Here is a 10,443-nt window from a genome sequence, read left to right on the forward strand (position 1 = left end):
TACCCCAACCAGAAGCCATGGATTACTTTCAACATTCTCACTGAGCTAAAGGGTAGAGCTGCCGACTTCAAGGTGCGGGACTCTAACCCAGAAGCTTACAAGAAATCCTGCTATGCCCTGCAACGAATCATCAAACAGGCAAAGCGTCAATACAGGGCTAAGATTGAATCCTACTAAACCGACTCCAACACTTGTCTTATGTGGCAGGGCTTGCAAACTATTACAGACTACAAAGGGAAGCACAGCCGTGAGCTGCCCAGTGACACAAGCCTACCAGACGAGCTAAATTACTTCTATGCTCGCTTCGAGGCAAGCAACTCTGAGGCATGCATGAGAGCATCAGCTGTTCCGGGCGACTGTGTGATCACGCTCTCCGTAGCCGACGTGAGTAAGACCTTTAAACAGGTCAACATACACAAGGCTGCGGGGCCAGACGGATTACCAGGACGTGTGCTCCGGGCATGTGCTGACCAACTGGCAGGTGTCTTCACTGACATTTTCAACATGCCCATGATTGAGTCTGTAATACCAACATGTTTCAAGCAGACCACCAGAGTCCCTGTGCCCAAGAACACAAAGGCAACCTGCCTAAACGACTACAGACCTGTAGCACTCACATCCGTAGCCATGAAGTGCTTTGAAAGGTTGGTAATGGCTCACATCAACACCATTATCCCAGAAACCCTAGACCCACTCCAATTTGCATACCGCCCAAACAGATCCACAGATGATGCAATCTCTATTGCACTCCACACTGCCCTTTCCCACCTGGACAAAAGGAACACTTATGTGAGAATGCTATTCATTGACTACAGCTCAGCGTTCAACACCATAGTACCCTCAAAGCTCATCACTAAGATAAGGATCCTGGGACTAAACACCTCCCTCTGCAACTGGATCCTGGACTTCCTGACGGGCCGCCCCCAGGTGGTGAGGGTAGGTAGCAACACATCTGCCACGCTGATCCTCAACACTGGAGCTCTCCAGGGGTGCATGCTCAGTACTCCCTGTTCACCCACGACTGCATGGCCAGGCACGACTCCAACACCATCATTAAGTTTGCAGACGACACAACAGTGGTAGGCCTGATCACCAACAACGAAGAGACAGACTATAGGGAGGAGGTCAGAGACCTGGCCGGGTGGTGCCAGAATAACAACCTATCCCTCAACGTAACCAAGACTAAGGAAATTATTGTGGACTACAGGAAAAGGAGGACCGAGTACGCCACCATTCTCATCGACGGGGCTGTAGTTGAGCAGGTTGAGAGCTTCAAGTTCCTTGGTGTCCACATCAACAACAAACTAGAATGGTCCAAACACACCAAGAGAGTTGTGAAGAGGGCACAACAAAGCCTATTCCCCCTCAGGAAACCAAAAAGATTTGGCATGGGTCCTGAGATCCTCAAAAGGTTCTACAGCTGCAACATCGAGAGCATCCTGACCGGTTGCACCACTGCCTGGTACGGCAATTGCTCGGCCTCTGACCGCAAGGCACTACAGAGGGTAGTGCGTATGGCCCAGTACATCACTGGGGCTAAGCTGCCTGCCATCCAGGACCTCTACACCAGGCGGTGTCAGAGGAAGGCCCTAAAAATTGTCAAAGTCCCCAGCCACCCTAGTCATAGACTACTCTCTCTACTACCGCATGGCAAGCGGTACCGGAGTGCCAAGACTAGGACAAAAAGGCTTCTCAACAGTTTTTACCCCCAAGCCACAAGACTCCTGAACAGGTAATCAAATGGCTATCTGGACTATTTGCATTGTGTGCCCCCCAACCCCTCTTTTTACGCTGCTGCTACACTCTGTTTATCATATATGCATAGTCACTTTAACTATATATTCATGTACATACTACCTCAATTGGGCCGACCAACCAGTGCTCCCTCCACATTGGCTAATCAGGCTATCTGCATTGTGTTCCACCCACCACCCGCTAACCCCTCTTTTACGCTACTGCTACTCTCTGTTCATCATGTACGCATAGTCACTTTAACCATATCTACATCTACATACTACCTCAATCAGCCTGACTAACCGGTGTCTGTATGTAGCCTCGCTACTTTTATAGCATGTCTTTTTACTGTTGTTTTATTTCTTTACCTACCTATTGTTCACGTAATACCTTTTTTGCACTATTGGTTAGAGCCTGTAAGTAAGCATTTCAGTGTAGGGTCTGTTGTATTCGGCGCACGTGACAAATAAACTTTGTTTGATTTGATTTGATACATATACATACGGTATTTGAGAGAAAATACAAGATATTTGAAAGCAGGTTTGCGTATTTATATGGATTGGGAGGTGGAACCCCTTTCTCACCAGGGTTGGTCTAAATTCCAAATTGAGCCGAGAATGACGAATAAATTCCAATTCAATTCTTGAATTAAAGTAGTAAACACGATACAGAATTTGAATTAAATAAAAGGAAATATAATTGAATTCAGTGAAATTCAAATGCCACATTCTATTTAATATTAGGTGTAGTTAATACAAATATACATATTGTACATAAAACATCAAACATGTCGTTAATGTCACGGAATTCTAGGACCAGTGGAGATGCGGAATCAGGCGCAGGAGACGGAGGGCCGGAGCAACAGTGTTTTAATGCAACGGGAAAAAACACAATAGCCGAAAGGCACAGGGCGCTCAATAAAGTCCGCCAGGGAAAACACATTCCCAAAATAAACATGAGAAAAAAGCGCACGGGGCGCAGCCCGGCAATAAAGCTGACACAGGCCAGCGAAACAGGCCACACACACAACTGTCCTGAGTGGACAATAAACAATCCCGCACGAGAACCCAAACTGAAAATACACACTAAATAACCCCCCACTAATGACAGACACGAAACAGGTGCGGGGTAGACAGACAAAACCAAAAGACACAGAAACATAGATCGGTGGCAGCTAATAGGCCGGCGACGACGACCGCCGAGCGCCGCCCGACCGAGGAGGGGCGCCACCTTCGTTGGATACTGTGACAGTTAATTACAATATAATGTTGTTGAAACAATTGATTTTTCGGGACAAACTCTTAAAGTGAACGTTCAAGGAAAACTAAACCTGTATGAGAATATTCTACATTTTTATATTTCATTATTCACCTAATTTTTTTTCCTGTATTGAACTAAATTTATCCCAGAATGCATTAGTTTAACTCTCAAATTGACGGTGAGGCCTTCAAAAAGAAGCAAAACAAATTAAATTGTTGGTGGAAATATAATTGGCTATTCTAAGCAGTAAGGTATATGAACATTGTTTCCAGAGAAAAGTTAAATAATTTTTTGTATGAAATGAAGAAAAGAAACACACCACAGCTTCTGGGGAAACACCAGAAGCAATCTACTGCCTCCTTCTGGCCAAGTGTTGCAATTACAAGCTAATGGGGAAACACCAGGACATATTCACTCTAGTATGATTCTACTGCCTCCTTCTGGTCAAGTGTTGTAATTACGAGCTATTGGGAGAAGCTTTCCATCAGCACTGGAAACGACAGTATTTGACTGAGTAACTTTGTACAGGAGCCATCAACAGTAATTCAACATCAACATTTTAAACTGTATTTAATATTATTTCTCCCTATATTTCAATACTAGGGTAACAATACTCTTTAAATCAACAGTGACTGTGAGAAGGTAACACATTTTAATCAACGGTAATCTAAGGTAGCACATGTAATCAACAGTAAACTGTGAGAAGGTAACACATTTTAATCAACAGTAAACTGTGAGAAGTGTTTAAAAGCATATACACAACATGACCAAAAGTATGTGGACATCTGCTAGTCGAATACCTAATTCCAAAATCATGGCCATTAATATGGAGTTGGTGTCCTCTTTGCTGCTATAACAGCCTCCACTCTTCTGGGAAGGCTTTACACAAGATGTTGGAACATTGTTGCAGGGACTTGCTTCCATTTAGCCACAAGAGGATTAGCGATGTTTGGCGATTAGGCCATGCTCACAGTCAGCATTCCAATTCATCCCAAAGGTGTTCAATGGGGTTGAGGTCAGGGCACTGCGCAGGCCTGTCAAGTTCTTCCACACCAATCTCAACAAACTATTTCTGTATGGACCTTGCTTTGTGCACGGGGGCATTGTCATGGTGAAAAAAGAAAGGGCCTTCCCCAAACTGTTGCCACAAAGTTGGAAGCACAGAATTGTCTAGAATGTCATTGTATACTGTTGCTTTAAGATTTCCCTTCAATGGAACTAAGGGGCCTAGCCCGAACCATGAAAAACATCCCCAGACCATTATTCCTCCTCCACCAAACTTTACAGTTGGCACTATGCATTTGGTCAGGTGGCATTCTGATGGCATTCCCCAAACCCAAATTTGTCCGTAGGACTGCCAGATGGTGAAGGGTGATTCATCACTCCAGAGAAGGCATTTTGACTGTTCTAGAGTCCAATGGCGGCAAGCTTTACACAACTCCATCCGACGCTTGGCATTGGGCATGGTGATCTTAGGCTTGAGTGTAGCTTTCGGCATTGGAAACCCATTTCATGAAGCTCCCGATGAACAGTTATTGTGCTGACCTTGCTCCAGAGGCAGATTGGAACTCACTAGTGAATGTTGCAACCGAAGATAAGATGATTTCTTCAGCACTCAGCAGTCCCATACTGTGAGCTTGTGTGGCATACCACTTTGCGGCTGAGCTGTTGTTGCTCCTAGACTTTTCCACTTCACAATAACAGCTCTTGACCACTTGAACAGCAGTGCAGAAATTTGACGAACTGACTTGTTGGAAAGGTGGCATCCTATGACGGTGCCACGTTGAAAGTCACTGAGCTTTTCAGTAAAGCCATTCTACTGCCAATGTATGTCTATGGAGATTGCATGGCTGTGTGATCAATTTTATACACCCATCAGCAACAGGTGAGGCTGAAATAAATGGATAACTAAACAACTTTAATCGTTTCATCTGCTTGTCCAGAGGATCTTAAACCTGTTCAGCTCGGGATGCACTAAGGTGTCCACATAGTTTTTTTTATCTATAGTGTAACGTGGGCTACAGTATGTAGTCTTTCACCAATGATTCACATTTAAAACATGGTTCAATCACTGTGGCACATTATGGGAAATTAAATGAATCCATGTAACATGTAGCCTACAACCTAGCCATAACATAAAGTAGGTGAGAGCTGAGTAAATACTGCACCTGTTTAAACACCAACCATGTCATAAATTAAATGACACAGTGCACTTGACTTCAAGTCAACATAACGGCGTGGTTTCCCGGACAACGATTAAGCCTAGTCCTGGAACAAAGAGCAAGCTCAGTGGAGAATCTCAAACTTGAACAAACTTTTCTACAAAAATACAACAGTTTTTTTTAAAATAGAAAAACACTACAACAAGAAGAGGCCTCTTAAGGAATATGAAAGAAAAAACTTTGACGAGTTAGTTTTCACATTGTCCTGTCTGGCGTTAGCAGCTAAGTTACCTCTCCACAGCAGAGTGGACCTGAGAAGCTCTATTCCCTCATTGGAACATATACAAATAAAATCAAAGTATATTTGTCACGTGCGCCGAATACAACAGCTGTAGACCTTACAGTGAAACGCATACTTACAAGCCCCAACCAACAGTGCAATTTTTAAGTAAAAAATAGGTATTAGGTAAACAATAGATAAGTAAAGAAAAAAAACAGTAGAATAACAGTGAAAATAACAATAGCGAGGCTCTATACAGGTGGTACCGGTACAGAGTCAATGTGGAGGCTATATACGGGTGGTACCGGTACAGAGTCAATGTGGAGGCTATATACGGGTGGTACCGGTACAGAGTCAATGTGGAGGCTATATACAGGTGGTACCGGTACAGAGTCAATGTGGAGACTACTTACAGGCGGTACCGGTACAGAGTCAATTTGGAGGCTATATACAGGTGGTACCGGTACAGAGTCAATGTGGGGGCTATATACAGGGGGTACCGGTACAGAGTCAATGTGCGGGGGGCACCGGTTAGTTGGGCTAATTGAGGTAATATGTACATGAATGTATAGTTAAAGTGACTCTGCATAGATGATAAACAGAGAGTAGCAGCAGCGTAAAAGAGGGGTTGGCGGGGGGGGATGCAAATAGTCCGAGGTAGCCAATGTGCGGGGGCACCGGTTAGTCAGGATAATTGAGTTAAAGTGACTATGCATATATGATAAACAGAGAGTAGCAGCAGGGTAAAAGAGGGGTTGAGTAAGAAAATCTGAGAAAAACAATAGAAAAAAAATAGGAAAAGTAGAAACCTGCAGTTTTGTAGGAGCTTGTAGGAGCTTGATCTATTCGTCGCCACCACACCATTTTAACTAATTCAAAAGGAGCACTTTTACCATGACATTGAGTAACACAATGATCTCCTTCAGCCACAACGCAGAGTACTAACCACTATACGATCACGGTTAGATACCAGAGCATGCTTGTAGAGGCTACTCATGCTGGGAGAGTGATGTGTATAAGCTGACTAAATGCTGAGTTGGGTAGTTCAGGTAGTTCAGCCAGTTCAGCTAATGCCACAGTTTGTAGTTAGATTTACAATTTAGATTACGCAATGCGTTTTAACTTATTCAGAAGGAGCCGTTTTGCCAGGCTCCTTCTATATACAATCTACGTTTAAAAAAGTACAATACATTTTGTTACGTGACATTTAACATTCTATGTACATTAGACGCATACAACACCGATATTATTTACCTTAAAATCTCTATTTTAAAAATCTTAGCCAAAGATATGTAACAGTAGAAAAGACAGTCCATAACAAAGTATTGCAATGCCGTGACCCAGATTTTAAACCTGGGTTGCTGCAGCCACAACACAAAGTACTAGCCACTATACATACGATCACGGCGAGCTACCAGAGCTTCAGCAATGGGGGGAGATATTGCGTTACTCAATCATACAGTGACATGGACAAGCCATAAGGGAACACACTGGCTAAATGTAAAAGTTCTCTTGTTAGCTAGTTTGCTCAAAAGGAGTCCTTTTGCCGTGGCATTGGGAGAATCGCAATTGCATACTCCTCGCGTCCTCTCTCGTCACCTCTTTTTCAAAACCCATTGGATGAGAAAGCCAGAGGTCCTTTGCGTTAGAAAGATGACATATTTACCTGACTTGTTTAATATTAATAGTTAGCAAATATTGAATTAACAAACAGTAAGATATTTCTGTTCTGTTTAATTCTGTGTTTCTGTAAATAGATGGTTTCCACTATAGCTTCCTGCAGTTAGTCTGGACGTATGATCAAGAAATGGGTTTCGCTAGAGATTGTTACGGCTATCGTTGTGTAGAGAGGACCAAGGCGCAGCGGGTTGAGTGCTCATCATTCTTTTTATTAACTAAATGTGAACACGGAAAACAATAAACAAAGAACGAAACACGACAGGCACAGTTTTGCAGGCTACAAAGACAAGCAGTGCAAAAGACAACTACCCACAAACTACCAACAAAACACATACCTATATATAGGACTCTCAATCAGAGGTAAACGAAAACACCTGCCTCCAATTGAGAGTCCAACACCCAATAACCTAAACCTAGAAATACAAACATAGAACATACCCTAAAACCCGGAACTAACAAATCAAACACCCTTCTAACAAAAACATCAACCCGAACCACATAAACCAAATACCCTTCTGCCACGTCCTGACTAAATACTAATACAATTACTCCCTCTGCTGGTCAGGACGTGACAGAGATAGCTTGAGCTGATAATGAATGACTTGGTGATAAAAACCTAAAAGCTGGCATTCAATAGACAAGATGTGGTGTGTGTGTGATCCGAGATAGAGATAACCTGGAAGGGTTTATTGTCTCATTGTCTCATCTTCCTGGCATCTGAGAAACTAAGCCAGGTTGGAAGTAAAAAAAAACAACCTGTGCAAATAACCAGGACATGAACCAAGGTGGCTTATGGGAAGGTTGGAACCAGGCTGACTAAGCATTTTTAGGTTCTATATAACATCTGTTTTTTCACTATCAGTTAAGCACTCTGCAACACACTTTGGAGTGTGGGGTCAACTGTTTCATTATCGCAATAATGAATCGATATAAAATAAAGATGATTGTTTGAAGAAATTACTAAGTCTCTCTCAGTACTGAATTTCCATGACACCCTCCCTTCTGAACTTCTCCTGCAATGGGTTTTGAGAAGGAGGAGAGAGGACCCGAGGAGTATGCAATTGAGATTCTCTACTTGTGTATCACAATGCTGTGACCCGGTACAATGAAATGCTTTAAAACCGTGGTTCTCAACTGGAGGGTGAGCAACCAAAATTTGGATCGCGGGAGGTTTGAATGGGTCGCGCGTCTGAGTAAAAAATTTAAATAAAATACCACTGGACAGCTTTGTAAAATATACACTTTATGAGTGGAACCTTGCTTCTGTGATTCCAAAGTCTGAGAAATGTACAGTTGAAGTCGGAAGTTTACATACTATCACGTCCTGACCAGCAGAGGGCGTACTTGTGTTAGTCTTGGTCAGGATGTGGCAGGTGGTTTGTGTTTGTTAAATGTTGTGTTGGTGATTGGGACTTCCAATTGAAGGCAGGTGTGTTGAGTTGCCTTTGATTGGAAGTCCTATATAGGTGTGTGTGTTTTTCTTTGGGGTTGTGGGTGGTTGTCCTTGCACTGCATTGTATGTGCCTGCAAGACTGTTGCTGTTGTAAGTAATGTTTATTGTTGTTTTCAAGTGGATGCTTTACGTGTTTTATTTAATAAACATGAGTGTCCACAATCCCGCTGCACCTTGGTCCTCTTCTCTCCATGACAACTACTGTGACAGAACCACCCACCACCAAAGGACCAAGCAGCGGAAGAGGAGGAAGCCACAGGAGGAAAGTTGGAAGCAGCGCGCTCGGGAGGTGATGGATTCCTGGTCGCTGGAAATACTGGAGGAGAGGATTGACTGGACATGGGAGCAATTGCGGGTGCACTGCGACAACCTGCCTGGGAGGCAGGTAGAGCCCGAGAGGCAGCCCCAATAATTTTTTTGGGGGGGGCACAAGGGCTGTTTGGCGGGGCGAGATGGGAGACCCAGGCCAGCTCCCCGTACCCTTTTTGGAAGAAAACACACTGGACAGGTCCCGTGCTTTGGAGTAGGTGCTGTGGTGAGGCCTGGCATTTTCAGGCCGGTAAGCGCAGTACCAGTGCCCCGCATGTGCCAGGGGAGTGTGAGCATCGAGCCTGAAGGGGTGATGCCAACCCTGCGCTCAAGACCGCCAGTGCGCCTCTACAGTCCGGTGTTTCCCGCTAAATGCACTAGCATTGAGGTGCGTGTCTCCAGGCTGGCACGTCCAGTACCAGCCCCACGCATCAGGAGTCTGGTGCGTCAGCCCAGCCTCGCCAGTCAACAGTCACCAGAGCTGCCCGCCAGTCGTAAGTCACCAGAGCTGCCCGCCAGTCGTAAGTCGCCAGAGCTGCCCGCCAGTCGTAAGTCGCCAGAGCTGCCCGCCAGTCGTAAGTCGCCAGAGCTGCCCGCCAGTCGTAAGTCGCCAGAGCTGCCCGCCAGTCGTAAGTCGCCAGAGCTGCCCGCCAGTCGTAAGTCGCCAGAGCTGCCCGCCAGTCGTAAGTCGCCAGAGCTGCCCGCCAGTCGTAAGTCGCCAGAGCTGCCCGCCAGTCGTAAGTCGCCAGAGCTGCTCGCCAGTCAGGAGTCGCCAGAGCTGCCCGCCAGTCAGGAGTCGCCAGAGCTGCCCGCCAGTCAGGAGCCGCCAGAGCCGCCCGCTAGTCAGGAGCCGCCAGAGCCGCCCGCTAGTCAGGAGCCGCCAGAGCTGCCCGCTAGTCAGGAGTCGCCAGAGTGGCCCGTCTGCCCGGAGATGCCAGAGTGGCCCGACTGCCCGGAACTGCCCGAGTGGCCCGACTGCCCGGAACTGCCCGAGTGGCCCGACTGCCCGGAACTGCCCGAGTGGCCCGACTGCCCGGAACTGCCAGAGTGGCCCGACTGCCCGGAACTGCCAGAGTGGCCCGACTGCCCGGAACTGCCAGAGTGGCCCGACTGCCCGGAACTGCCAGAGTGGCCCGACTGCCCGGAACTGCCAGAGTGGCCCAACTGCCCCGGAACTGCCAGAGTGGCCCGACTGCCCGGATCTGCCAGAGTGCCCTGCCTGTCCGGATCTGCCAGAGTGCCCTGCCTGTTCCGGAGCTGTCAGAGTGGCCCGACAGTCAGGATCAGCCCGAGTGGTCCTCCTGTCCTCCGGCCCAGCCCGAGTGGCCCTCCTGTCCTCCGGCCCAGCCCGAGTGGCCCTCCTGTCCTCCGGCCCAGCCCGAGTGGCCCTCCTGCCCTCCGGCCCAGCCCGAGTGGCCCTCCTGCCCTCCAGCCCAGCCCGAGTGGCCCTCCTGTCCTCCGGCCCAGCCCGAGTGGCCCTCCTGCCCTCCGGCCCAGCCCGAGTGGCCCTCCTGCCCTCCGGCCCAGCTCGAGTGGCCCTCCTGCCCTCCGGCCCAGCCCGAGTG

This window comes from Salmo salar, chromosome 13 (genome assembly GCF_965601325.2).
Source record: "Salmo salar chromosome 13, fSalSal1, whole genome shotgun sequence".
NCBI lineage: Eukaryota > Metazoa > Chordata > Actinopteri > Salmoniformes > Salmonidae > Salmo > Salmo salar.